The following is a 14,194-nucleotide window of genomic DNA, read 5'->3' as shown; positions in this document are numbered from 1 at the left end:
ATAAAGAAGGAGAAAGGCGGAACTGCGATCGCCAGGCAGCTACCATGCTATCTCCGGTGATAATCTGCGACTGGAGTAGTCAACAGCCGCTACCGTGCACTGAGATAACTGGATCTGCACACAAGGGGCAGGGGGTAACATGAGTATACCAATTCAATAAGAAACAAGTCCAAACTATGGACTGATAGGCAGTGTCGAACTAAATCTCAGCAATTATAACACAATTAAACTGAACAGAAAAGTAGGCATGCTGGCAATTCAATTATCCAACTCAACAGTAAATTAAATACCAGTCCGAACAATGTGAAGTATAAACTCAGCAAAAATCTACATGTCAATGCCAAAAATGCATGAAAATGCATCGTATGCTTCCACTCTCAAGTGTTCAACCGCTCGGTACTGCATATGGCCTTCCGGCCCATAGAAATCCATCCCGGAACATATAAAACACTGACTGCAAGTCAACCAATATCGAGGAAACAAGGGTAATCCATCCCTAAAGAGAAATCCATCTCCATGTATATATATATATGTCACACCTCCTTTTTCCGCCCCCGCGAGGGTACAAGGAGTTTTTTCCAATTAAAGGACAATCGAAACGGGATTTGTTTATTCATTTTAGAGTCGCCACTTGGGAGATTTTAGGGTGTCCCAAGTCACCAATTTTAATCCCGAATCGAGGAAAAGAATGACTGCATATTACAGTCTGCGTACCAGAAATCCGGATAAGAAATTCTGTTAACCCGGGAGAAGGTGTTAGGCATTCCCGAGTTCCGTGGTTCTAGCACGGTCGCTCAACTGTCATATTCGGCTTGATTATCAGATTTAATACATATTGAACTTATGTACAAATTTTAACTTTTTACCTCTTTCTTAATTATTATTATTTTTTGCAGGGAATTGCAACGTTGTGAAAATGTATATCAAACCGCGTCACAATCAATGTACCCGTGGTCGTCGACACACTTTGACTCCGTTGAGATTTGGATTTGGGTCACATAAATGTGCACCCGAGTTTAAGAAAATTAAATTATTAAAGACGCGCCTAAAGCGACTAGCGTATCATCTACTTTGGGTAGGGCCGTGGGATTTTGCTAAACGGTCCATCCCAAGTCTAAGCAATTTTAAAGCAAATATTTACTGAGGGCCCCGCAATTTTGTATTTTTATTCGGCGAGGCTCATCTCATTCTTATTTTTTAAAGGAATTTGCAACGTCGTGGACATGCATCTCGGACCACGTCACAATCAATGTACCCGTGATTAGAGCCACATTTCGACTCCGTTGAGATTTGGATTTGGGTCACATAAATGTGCACCCGAGTTTAAGAAGGTAAGATTTATTAAAATGCGCGCCTAAAACGATTAACGTATTATTATTTTGGGTAAGGCCATGAAGTTCGTTAAGCGGCCTATCCCGAATTCTAAGTAATTAACACATACATTTTGTGAGGGCCCCGCAATCTGTGCGTTTTATTTGGCGAGGCTCGTCTCATTTTTATTTAAAAGGATAAACCTATAGTGACTACTTTTTTCTATTAAGTTCGTCTCTAAAATAAAAGAAAATCTCTTAATTAATTACATGCTGGAAAACGTAACTTATTAGTTATTAGTTTACGGCTAATGCGAATGGAAAATTGCGATCGAGTTTGTACAAAGAAAAACCGCTTTCATTCTATATTCTATTATTCAAATATACTAGAACATGAGATTGACACACCATAATATCAAAACAGATTAACTATTCTTCGATTAATTTAAAGTAACATTATTAGATGAAGAAGTTATACATATGCAACCTCATTACTCATTAATCAATCCACTACATTTTTATACAAAGAAAAGAAAATTAATATTCAAACACAAATCTAAACAGGAGGAATTCAACAGGAACAAAGCCTGATTAATATTTCATTTTCGCTTCAAGCCGAGAGTGTACAAATGTGTACCTGGAAATGGCAGTACAAGAACAAAAGAAGGAGAAGTCAGCAACAATAATAACACAGCAACAGCAGGTTCAGCAACACCGCAAAACCAGTAACAGAGTTTGCAAACCGGTGGAGTAGTAATCCCAAAAAGAAGCTTCAAGCTTCGATGAAACAACAACAATTAATGCTGATTTTAAACAATGAAGGAAAGTAGAAGATTTTCTTTTTCAGTTTTTGTTCTCTCCTTTAGTTTTGAAATTTCTCCAATTTCTATCTCTCAAAATTCTTCCAAAATCTCCTCCCCTTTAGTTTTGAAATTTCTCCAATTCCTATCCCTCCCAAATTCAATCCCCTCATCCCCCTTATATACAAAGCAAGACCCCCTTTTATCTCTTTCCCCTTTAACTTTTATTATTACCCATACTTTTACTTTAGTAAAAATAGTCAACGTGGGCCCCCCGTGTTCCCTCTTTTTGAAAAGTAGTCAAAGTGGGCCCCATGTTCCCTTTTTTTGAAAAGAAGACATCATTATCCATCTTTTCCTTTTTGCTTTTATCATTACGTCTTGTCCCCCACCATAATTAAATAATCTGCAATTGGTTAATTCCCGTATTACCCCTAAAACTACTGTTACTGCCCTGATTCAAAATCTGTTATAACTTCAAAAATCTGTCCAAATAACAATTATCGCACATTTAAATAGCAATTAACTATAAAAATCACACAATTTAGACGTTAAATGCTAAAAATGCAACATACATTATTTTTATGATTTTGTAAAACAAACTTAAATAAATACTAAATGCAAATGCGACATATTTTTATAATTTTTTATTAATTTAGCCAATAAACACGAACAGACAGAAATACAAATAATTATCAAAAATGCCACAAAAATTCTAAAATTGCACACAAAGGAAAATTGTTTTATTTTGGAATTTTTGGGAGTAATTCTCTCAAAGGGAAAAAATCACGTGCTTACAGCTGCCCCTCTTTGCCCGAAGACACGAAGGGTTTTCGTGCAAAGATAAAGTGAGCGATTTTTGCCCATCCGAGTACTCTGTGTGAAGCATTTTTTGAAAAAGTTTTAACCGAACCTTTGCTTCAAAGGTTTCCTACATATCCCTGGCTAAAGGGGAATCAGGTTAATGTAGTTCGGGAAGTTTTGGTAGTTGGGACTACCATGGGACTGCAATGTTACTGTTGTTGCATGCTATCACCACTGCTTACCGATCTCCTTGTTACACCGTGCTTAAAAGAAAACAAGAAGCTAGGCTAGACTACATATCATAAGATCTCATCTATCTTCAACTTGTTCTTGTCGCCTTGCTTTCTTGTCGGCTTGTGTTTCTTTCGGTGCTTTTCTTCTGAGAATTTGGGGATGACACTGGCCTTTTGCTTTTCTGAATACCAGTTTTCATCATTTTGTTCGGTCTATTGGGGATATGGCCTCCTTCATTAAGCTTTTCGGTGGTTCCTCTGGGATACAGCTTTCTTCATCAGATTTGTTATGCTGGGCATAATTTAATGTTCACAGGCCGCTTCTTTCAAGACGCGTCTTTTCTTCCTTTTGACTCATGCGCTTGAATTTGTGCTGGGACCTCTTGTTGCCACCTTCTGCTTTCTGGTGCCGGGGATTTTTATTGTTTCCTGCTGGGGATTCCTGTTGTAACCTTCTGCCTTCCGGTGGGGTTACTGATTTCAAAATCTGAAGTATAAGACTGAAAAGTATTCCTCTCGTTATACAGGTGGGCGCCTGAATGCAAAAATATGAAATGTATGCCCGCATTATACTGGTGGGCGACCTAGAACAGAAATAAAAAGACAGAAATGTATTCCCGCATTATACTGGTGGGCGACCTAGAACATGAACTGAAAAGACAGAAATGTATTCCCGCATTATACTGGTGGGCGACCTAGAACAGAAATGAAAAGACAGAAATGTATTCCCGCATTATACTGGTGGGCGACCTAGAACAGAAATGTATTCCCGCATTATACTGGTGGGCGACCTAGAACAGAAATGAAAAGACAGAAATATATTCCCGCATTATACTGGTGGGCGACCTAGAACAGAAAATGTATTCCCGCATTATACTGGTGGGCGACCTAGAACAGAAATGAAAAGACAGAAATGTATTCCCGCATTATACTGGTGGGCGACCTAGAACAGAAATGTATTCCCGCATTATACTGGTGGGCGACCTAGAACATGAAATGAAAAGACAGAAATGTATTCCCGCATTATACTGGTGGGCGACCTAGGACATGAAATGTATTCCCGCATTATACTGATGGGCGACCTAGAACATGAAATGAAAAGACAGAAATGTATTCCTGCATTATACTGGTGGGCAACCTAGAACAAAATGAAAAGACAAAAATGTATTCCCGCATTATACTGGTGGGCGACCTAGGACATGAAATGAAAAGACAGAAATGTATTCCCGCATTATACTGGTGGGCGACCTAGAACAAAATGAAAAGACAAAAATGTATTCCCGCATTATACTGGTGGGCGACCTAGAACATGACATGAAAAATGATATGCCCGCATTATACTGGTGGGCGACCTAGAATATGAAATGAACAGACAAAAAAGTATTCCTCTCGTTATTCAGGTGGGCGCCTGTCTTCAACAACAACTTTGAAAATAAAATCCTATTTGAGAGTGGATGAACCTGACATATCCTATTCGAGGGCGGATGAATCCGACATATCCTATTCGAGGGCGGATGAACCCGACATGTCCTATTCGAGGGCGGATGAACCCGACATGTCCTATTCGAGGGCGGATGAACCCGACATGTCCTATTCGAGGGCGGATGAACCCGACATGTCCTATTCGAGGGCGGATGAACCCGACATGTCCTATTCGAGGGCGGATGAACCCGACATGTCCTATTCGAGGGCGGATGAACCCGACATATCCTATTCGAGGGCGGATGAACCCGACATATCCTATTCGAGGGCGGATGAACCCGACATATCCTATTCGAGGGCGGATGAACCCGACATATCCTATTCGAGGGCGGATGAACCCGACATATCCTATTCGAGGGCGGATGAACCCGACATGTCCTATTCGAGGGCGGATGAACCCGACATGTCCTATTCGAGGGCGGATGAACCCGACATGTCCTATTCGAGGGCGGATGAACCCGACATGTCCTATTCGAGGGCGGATGAACCCGACATATCCTATTCGAGGGCGGATGAACCCGACATGTCCTATTCGAGGGCGGATGAACCCGACATATCCTATTCGAGGGCGGATGAACCCGACATGTCCTATTCGAGGGCGGATGAACCCGACATGTCCTATTCGAGGGCGGATGAACCCGACATGTCCTATTCGAGGGCGGATGAACCCGACATGTCCTATTCGAGGGCGGATGAACCCGACATGTCCTATTCGAGGGCGGATGAACCCGACATGTCCTATTCGAGGGCGGATGAACCCGACATGTCCTATTCGAGGGCGGATGAACCCGACATATCCTATTCGAGGGCGGATGAACCCGACATATCCTATTCGAGGGCGGATGAACCCGACATATCCTATTCGAGGGCGGATGAACCCGACATATCCTATTCGAGGGCGGATGAACCCGACATATCCTATTCGAGGGCGGATGAACCCGACATATCCTATTCGAGGGCGGATGAACCCGACATATCCTATTCGAGGGCGGATGAACCCGACATATCCTATTCGAGGGCGGATGAACCCGACATATCCTATTCGAGGGCGGATGAACCCGACATATCCTATTCGAGGGCGGATGAACCCGACATATCCTTCTTCCTGAATTATTTACTTACCTATGTTGTCTTCCCTCGTAACTGCTGGGGATTATTTTGCTGGGGATGAATTTTCCTTTTCTTCCTTACCCACTCTGGGTTGTTCGACCCTCTTGAAACTTGGTCGAAACTCTATCGAGGATGCTTCTACATCTCGATGATCCGCTGGGGATAACTCTGCTAAGTAAATATGTTATATTACTCCTTCCAAAACTACTTCCTTTTAAGTAGGATGTTTCATTTCTCTGCAAACTACTTCCCCCTTTTTCTTTTTTTTTTTTTTTTGGTAGTTTCTTCCTTCGAAGACTACCTCCCTTAAGACTCGTTTTGCCTTTTCCCGAAAGGAACCGCTGAGGATACCGATTTTCACCAAACTTGTGTTGGACTCCTCGAACTGCTGTGGATAACACTGTTGGGGAATTATTTACTTACCTGTTGGGGGATAAAATGTTATCAGCTGGGGATAATGCTGTCGAGGATAACACTGCTAGGGGATTCTGATTCCTTCAGAACTAGTGTTTCACTCTTCGGAAGGCTGTTGGGAATGATACTGGCCTTTTGCTTTTTCTGAGCGCAAGTTTCATCCCTTTGTTTTGTCCGCTGGGGAACAACTTCCTCCATTGATACTCATTATGTTGGGGGCAACACCGGTTCAAAGACCACTTCCCTTGAGACTGGAGTTATCTTTATTCTTCCCCAAATGGGTACCTGACTTCCAAAAAATTTTCTGAATGAAAGGAAAATTTTCTGCCCCAGTTTGATAATATCCCTTGTGGCATGCATTTCTGTCATCATTGCCATTTCCTTTACCTGTTCCAAATCAAACAAAATTTGTTAGTTTAAAACGCGGTGGTTGGTTGTGATACTCCTACTGGGATGGTTTTCCCTTTCTCCTTCCTTGCTCTGCGTTCCACAACTTGTTGGGGATGATGTTATTTGCTGGGGATAATCACTTTCTGCTGGGGATATCCCTCTTCTTTTGTGGCATAGCTCGGAAATTGGCATTTCCCCGACCTTTTAGTCTAGTATGAATTTCCCACACCATGTTCATTGCTCTCCTTGCTTTGTCCACGGGCCTCGGCCTTGAGGTTTATAACCTTTGATTTCGGCAAGGATATCCCTCTTGACACTCGTCAATCCTTTTGTCAATTCCCTTTTGCTGGGGATATCTTTTTTGACACTGGCCTCGCGCTTGTTCCTTGCTGACTATACCACTTGGATGTACTAGTCAGATCTCATCTTGCATAATTGGAAAGCTGATGGCATATTTTGAAGTCAATTCACACTTGTTCTGACCAAACAGACTCTATTGGGGAATTTTTCTATGAAAGGAAAAAGATAAAAGGGAACAGAATAAAAATACAAAGGAAAAAGATGACTCTTTAACAAAAGAAACTATAAATAAAAACTTATCAAACGCAGATACCGACTCTAATGGTCATGACATGCATATGTGGCCTATCCTCCGCCGTCAATCATCTTTCAAGACCTTCAATTGACAATTCCCCATCTGATTCTCAATCTTATTCGACTTGTAGTGCCCAAAAGGTTTTCACTATCAAGTCTCTCTCATTTTGGTTTTTCTCTCAGCTTTCATCGCCTTACGGTGTCCGTAAAGATTTTCACCGATAAGACTCTCTCATTTGTATCACTTTCCAGCTGGGGATTTGGAGTGTTGCCGGTATGACTCTTTCTGCTGGGGATTAGAGTCCTTTCTGCTGTGGAACAGAGTGTTATATTCACCGGTAAGACTCTCATTTGTATGACTTGGCGTCTTTTGAAGACTGGTCAGAAGGTCTTTCTTTGGACCGTAGTGTAGGTTTTGGATAGGGCTAGAAAGAAAGGGTATTAAAGGCTCGACAACAACAAAATAACTTTGGGGTTCAAAATTACAACCTTCGGAACCATATTTGCTTACAACAAGCGCAACCCTTGCCCCAGTTTCTTGCTTGGGGATTATTTATTATATTCTTTTTTTTTAATTTTTATTACACCATGCACACCACGCACCCCTATGACCGAGCCGTGAAGCTCCTACGTATCCTCTTTGAGGAATCAGGTCAAACGTAGTTCCCAATTCCTTTTTTTTTATTTGACTTTCCTTTTTTTTTCGTTATCATTTTTCTTTTCTCTTTTTTTTTTCATTTCTCCTTTCTTTTTGTCATTTTTTCTTTCTTTCCTTTCTCCTTCTTTTTTACCTTCCAGGCTCGTATTTTCTAGTCGTTGCTATTGATTCCGAACGAGGGGTACGAAAGAAAAACAAATAAGGCTCAAAAGGGGTAACAAAGGATAAAGTGTTTAGGTAGCAGAACAAAATGCCTTCGTCATTCCAGCCTTCAAAACATGCCAAGTGCAAACAACACAATTAAACAGAGATTTGTAGCCTCTTCTGACGGTGCTGGACTTGACAATTATATTCAACATTTGTTTTTTCATTTGTCATTTGTAAAGCACCGTTGGGCGACACTTTCACTCTCATTATCGACCCTCATGCCAATTTGGCGAATCTTGCTTTTAACGGTTTTCTTTATGTTTTACTTGCCCCAGTTCCATATGACTCGAGCTCTGAATAATTTCAAACCGTCCTTATTTTCTTTAAATGTTCTGATCACCTTTCCGGGGTTTTACGATTAACTTTAAAGACTAGGCCAAAACTGTGTGCGCATGTCATGTCACTAGAATCGGTGTTGAATAAAAACGATAAAAGGACTAAACAAAAGAAAACTGGAAATAATAAAAGACCGGATTTTGCATTAGATTACCGGTGAAATGGTTTGAATAACAAGACAAACAAAACAAACCAGAATAAAATCCTAAAACAAACTGGACAAAACTTAAACAAACCGCTATGACGAAATGGAAAGATAAGAAGGTTTGACACAAGACAATATCCGGATTACAACCTTAAGAATAATCCGGACAACAGAAATGACAACAAAATAAGCCACCAAAAGCTTCTCTCTTGCTAACCAAGGAAACGGAGTGTGCTCCCACTTTATCAAAACTGGCATCTTAGCCACTGAGCTTCGCATCAGTATTGTCCAGACCATTGCCAACTTCAATATCATCAACCTTAGTCAACAATTCCCCAATAGGATTCGAGTGCTTCTGTCATCAGGCCTGATCCCCGCAAAGTATGTATCATGATGTGCAGGTAAAGGATTCTGCGCGATATTCTGGGTGTCATTGTCCGACTTACCACAAACCAACCACCTTAACTTTCTTTGCGATTCAAAACAAAACAGGTTAGAATGGACTCAGTCGGTCCTCATTATTAACAACATCTTTTTTCTTCTTTTTTTTTTCTTCGATTTTTCCATTTTTTTTCCTGTTGTGGTCGAATCTTATGGAGATTGCCTACGTATCATGACCCCGCATGAATTAGACCTTGCGTAGTTCGGACCAATAAAAGATAAACATTTTTTCAATTTTCATATTAAAACAAACTGGGTTTCAAAGGTTTGAAGATGACCTACAAACTCGAAAATCAAACAACCTACATATTCTAATCAAAAGATTTACAAACGGCCAGTTTCTTTCCCCGTTTGACAAAGGCAACCAAACGGTTATTTTTGCAAACGTGGCCCCTTCCAAATTCCACATGAATTTTGAGGCTGGGGAGGATTATTTTATGACACTTTACAAACTTGTCCGTTCTTTTACGAAAATAACCTTTCGACAACTGAGAGATACTCTAAGGTTATTTCGGCAAGAACGGTTTAAGATGCGGCCGAAGCTGGCTTGACTTATTTTTGACAAAAAATCCAGACGGTGTTCACCTGACCGCTGACTTTTTTTCAAATTACAATGAAAATGTGGTGTTGCAAACACGGCCCTTCAGCGCCTCGGGGACGAAGGTTTTTAAGGCTGTGTGGGTCAACTGGACCAAAATCCCTAAAAAATGACCCAAGGTGGCTGTTTATACAAAGTCAGCCTTCCGGTGTCCCTTTCGGGAACATTCGGCTAGTTTTGACAAAAACAGCATCACCCGACTTATTTATGACTCTTTTTATCATTTTTTAATAGAAAACTCAACATTGCAAACATGACCTTTCAACGCCTCGGGGACGAAGATTTTTAAGGTTGTGGGGGTCCACTAGACCAAATCTTAAACATGACCCGACAAGTGGCTGTTTATGCAAAGTCATCCATCTGGCGTCCCTTTCGGGAACATTCGACTATTTTTGACAAAACAGCATCACCCGAATGATTTATCACAGAATCAAAATTTTGACATGTTTTTTTTATTATTATTTATTTGTTTTTGGCTATTTAGCAAAAGGTGGGGTTGGACCCGATAAAGGTTGCCTACGTATCTCACATCCGGTGAGAATCAAACCCACGTAGTTTGGGCAGATTGGATACGGGTGAGAATAAAAAATAACTAATTCAGAGAAAACATATTTTTTTTTCTTTTGCTTTTTCTTAAAAGGTGATGAAACATGTAAAATCTTTTGGATTTTCTTTTTCTTTTTTTTTTTATTTTTGATTTTTCAAAAATGATAAAAAGTGCAAAGAATCTTTTTTTTGAATTCATTTTTTTAAATAAAAATGTAACAAAACATAACCGGGCCCTATTTGCTTTATCTTCGCACTTCACCCTCTCTTTTTTCTTTTTTCCTTTTCATTCACTCTCAATTATCATTGGTCCGCCAAATGACCCTTTTACCCTTGAAGGAATGCAACATGTAGCACATAAGATGCATCAAGATGGTCTTTTTCATTTCAGGTTGCTAGTCCTAGACGGACCCAACCCCTGTGTTGAGTCCCCTAAGCCAAATGCAACATGATGCAAATAATCGTTCCTACTAGGGATCCGGCATGAAGTCATGTTATTCTATGTTCAAAATCTGAGTCGGTGTTCTAGACTGTGTACCCGAGCAGACAACTCAAGTCGAGGAGGGGGCAACTTACCGGGAACCAAAAGGCCATCCGGCTTCGTAACTTGTCCGAGCCTCTTTTTATTTCAGGGTATGACACTAACAGAATAGCGAGTCTCAACCAGTAAGCACATCCCCGAAGGTGAAGAGAGAAGGGTTCGGCACAGTTTATATATACAGTCAAATAATATCAAAACGGTAAAAGCAACATTTAGCACATTAGGCTCAAACATGTAAAAATCAGATAAAGCCAAATATAACAATTTATCTAAGCTCGAATTTCTAACCCTGAACCAGTGGTTCTGGGTTAATTTCCCCAGCAGAGTCGCCAGATCTGTCACACCTCCTTTTTCCGCCCCCGCAAGGGTACAAGGAGTTTTTTCCAATTAAAGGACAATCGAAACGGGATTTGTTTATTCATTTTAGAGTCGCCACTTGGGAGATTTTAGGGTGTCCCAAGTCACCAATTTTAATCCCGAATCGAGGAAAAGAATGACTGCATATTACAGTCTGCGTACCAGAAATCCGGATAAGGAATTCTGTTAACCCGGGAGAAGGTGTTAGGCATTCCCGAGTTCTGTGGTTCTAGCACGGTCGCTCAACTGTCATATTCGGCTTGATTATCTGATTTAATACATATTGAACTTATGTACAAATTTTAACTTTTTACCTCTTTCTTAATTATTATTATTTTTTTACAGGAAATTGCAACGTTGTGAAAATGTATCTCAAACCGCGTCACAATCAATGTACCCGTGGTCGTCGACACACTTTGACTCCGTTGAGATTTGGATTTGGGTCACATAAATGTGCACCCGAGTTTAAGAAAATTAAATTATTAAAGACGCGCCTAAAGCGACTAGCGTATCATCTACTTTGGGTAGGGCCGTGGGATTTTGCTAAACGGTCCATCCCAAGTCTAAGCAATTTTAAAGCAAATATTTACTGAGGGCCCTGCAATTTTGTATTTTTATTCGGCGAGGCTCATCTCATTCTTATTTTTTAAAGGAATTTGCAACGTCGTGGACATGCATCTCGGACCACGTCACAATCAATGTACCCGTGATTAGAGCCACATTTCGACTCCGTTGAGATTTGGATTTGGGTCACATAAATGTGCACCCGAGTTTAAGAAGGTAAGATTTATTAAAATGCGCGCCTAAAGCGATTAGTGTATTATTATTTTGGGTAAGGCCGTGGAGTTCGTTAAGCGGCCTATCCCGAGTTCTAAGTAATTAACACATACATTTTGTGAGGGCCCCGCAATCTGTGCATTTTATTTGGCGAGGCTCGTCTCATTTTTATTTAAAAGGATAAACCTACAGTGACTACATTTTTTCTATTAAGTTCGTCTCTAAAATAAAAGAAAATCTCTTAATTAATTACATGCTGGAAAACGTAACTTATTAGTTATTAGTTTACGGCTAATGCAAATAGAAAATTGCGATTGAGTTTGTACAAAGAAAAACCGCTTTCATTCTATATTCTATTATTCAAATATACTAGAACATGAGATTGACACACCATAATATCAAAACAGATTAACTATTCTTCGATTAATTTAAAGTAACATTATTAGATGAAGAAGTTATACATATGCAACCTCATTACTCATTAATCAATCCACTACATTTTTATACAAAGAAAGGAAAATTAATATTCAAACACAAATCTAAACAGGAGGAATTCAACAGGAACAAAGCCTGATTAATATTTCATTTTCGCTTCAAGCCGAGAGTGTACAAATATGTACCTGGAAATGGCAGTACAAGAACAAAAGAAGGAGAAGTCAGCAGCAATAATAACACAGCAACAACAGGTTCAGCAACACCGCAAAACCAGTAACAGAGTTTGCAAACCGGTGGAGTAGTAATCCCAAAAAAGAAGCTTCAAGCTTTGATGAAACAACAACAATTAATGCTGATTTTAAACAATGAAGGAAAGTAGAAGATTTTTTTTTCAGTTTTTGTTCTCTCCTTTAGTTTTGAAATTTCTCCAATTTCTATCTCTCAAAATTCTTCCAAAATCTCCTCCCCTTTAGTTTTGAAATTTCTCCAATTCCTATCCCTCCCAAATTCAATCCCCTTATCCCCCCTTATATACAAAGCAAGACCCCCTTTTACCTCTTTCCCCTTTAACTTTTATTATTACCCATACTTTTACTTTAGTAAAAGTAGTCAACGTGGGTCCCTTGTGTTCCCTCTTTTTGAAAAGTAGTCAAAGTGGGCCCCATGTTCCCTCTTTTTGAAAAGAAGACATCATTATCCACCTTTTCCTTTTTGCTTTTATCATTACGTCTTGTCCCCCACCATAATTAAATAATCTGCAATTGGTTAATTCCCGTATTACCCCTAAAACTACTGTTACTGCCCTGATTCAAAATCTGTTATAACTTCAAAAATCTGTCCAAATAACAATTATCGCACATTTAAATAGCAATTAACTATAAAAATCACACAATTTAGACGTTAAATGCTAAAAATGCAACATACATTATTTTTATGATTTTGTAAAACAAACTTAAATAAATACTAAATGCAAATGCGACATATTTTTATAATTTTTTATTAATTTAACCAATAAACACGAACAGACAGAAATACAAATAATTATCAAAAATGCCACAAAAATTCTAAAATTGCACACAAAGGAAAATTGTTTTATTTTGGATTTTTTTGGGAGTAATTCTCTCAAAGGGAAAAAATCACGTGCTTACAATATATATGAACACACTCAACCACTTGGTACTGCATATGGCCATCCGTCCCAGGAAAATCCATCCTGGTTCATACTCATCATTGACTATAAGTCACTCAGTACCGAGGTAAAGGGCATTCCAACCCTGGGGAGAAATCCATCTCCAGGTATCAATACTTCGGAAAAATCCATGTCCAAGGAAATCCATCCCTCAAAAATATCATCTACGCTCACTGGGGGTGCGTAGACTCCGGAGGGGCTCCTTTCAACCCAAGCTCTATAACAAGCCAACAAAGGCATTATCAATAATCTGCTACGGTGTGCAGCTCGATCCCATAACTGTCACTCCAATTCAGTCTCTCGGCCTCACTCAGTCATCACTCTCCAGTCTCACATACACAGGCTCATAATGCCATGAAACTAGCCCGAAACAATGATATGATGTGCCAGATAATAAAAACTAAGAATGAGACATGACATGATATGCATGAACATGACTAAGTACAGAATATAAATGAAACTAATGAGATGACAGCAAGAAACAACCACTCGAGTCTCAACAGTATCGACGTGAAGCCCTAACATGATAATTAACATGTTTTATAGTTCATTTCCTTAATCACATAATCACAACATAGATATCAACAAGAAAGAATTACTAAGCGGTGCCATGGAATGAAATAGGCCACAATCCTCACAGTGCACGCCCACACGCCCGACATTTGGCTTTTGCGTCACCTCAATCTTTAGTCATATAACACATAGTTCAGGGTTTCGAACCCTCAGAACCAAGTTCTGAAGCGTTAATTACCTCAAACCAAGCCAAATCCTACTCCGCTATGCCTTTGCCTCTGGAATCGGCCACCAAACATCCCAAATCTAACCAA

Source organism: Nicotiana sylvestris, chromosome 11 (genome assembly GCF_000393655.2).
Source record: "Nicotiana sylvestris chromosome 11, ASM39365v2, whole genome shotgun sequence".
Lineage (NCBI taxonomy): Eukaryota > Viridiplantae > Streptophyta > Magnoliopsida > Solanales > Solanaceae > Nicotiana > Nicotiana sylvestris.
Note: the sequence above shows the minus strand (reverse complement) of the source record.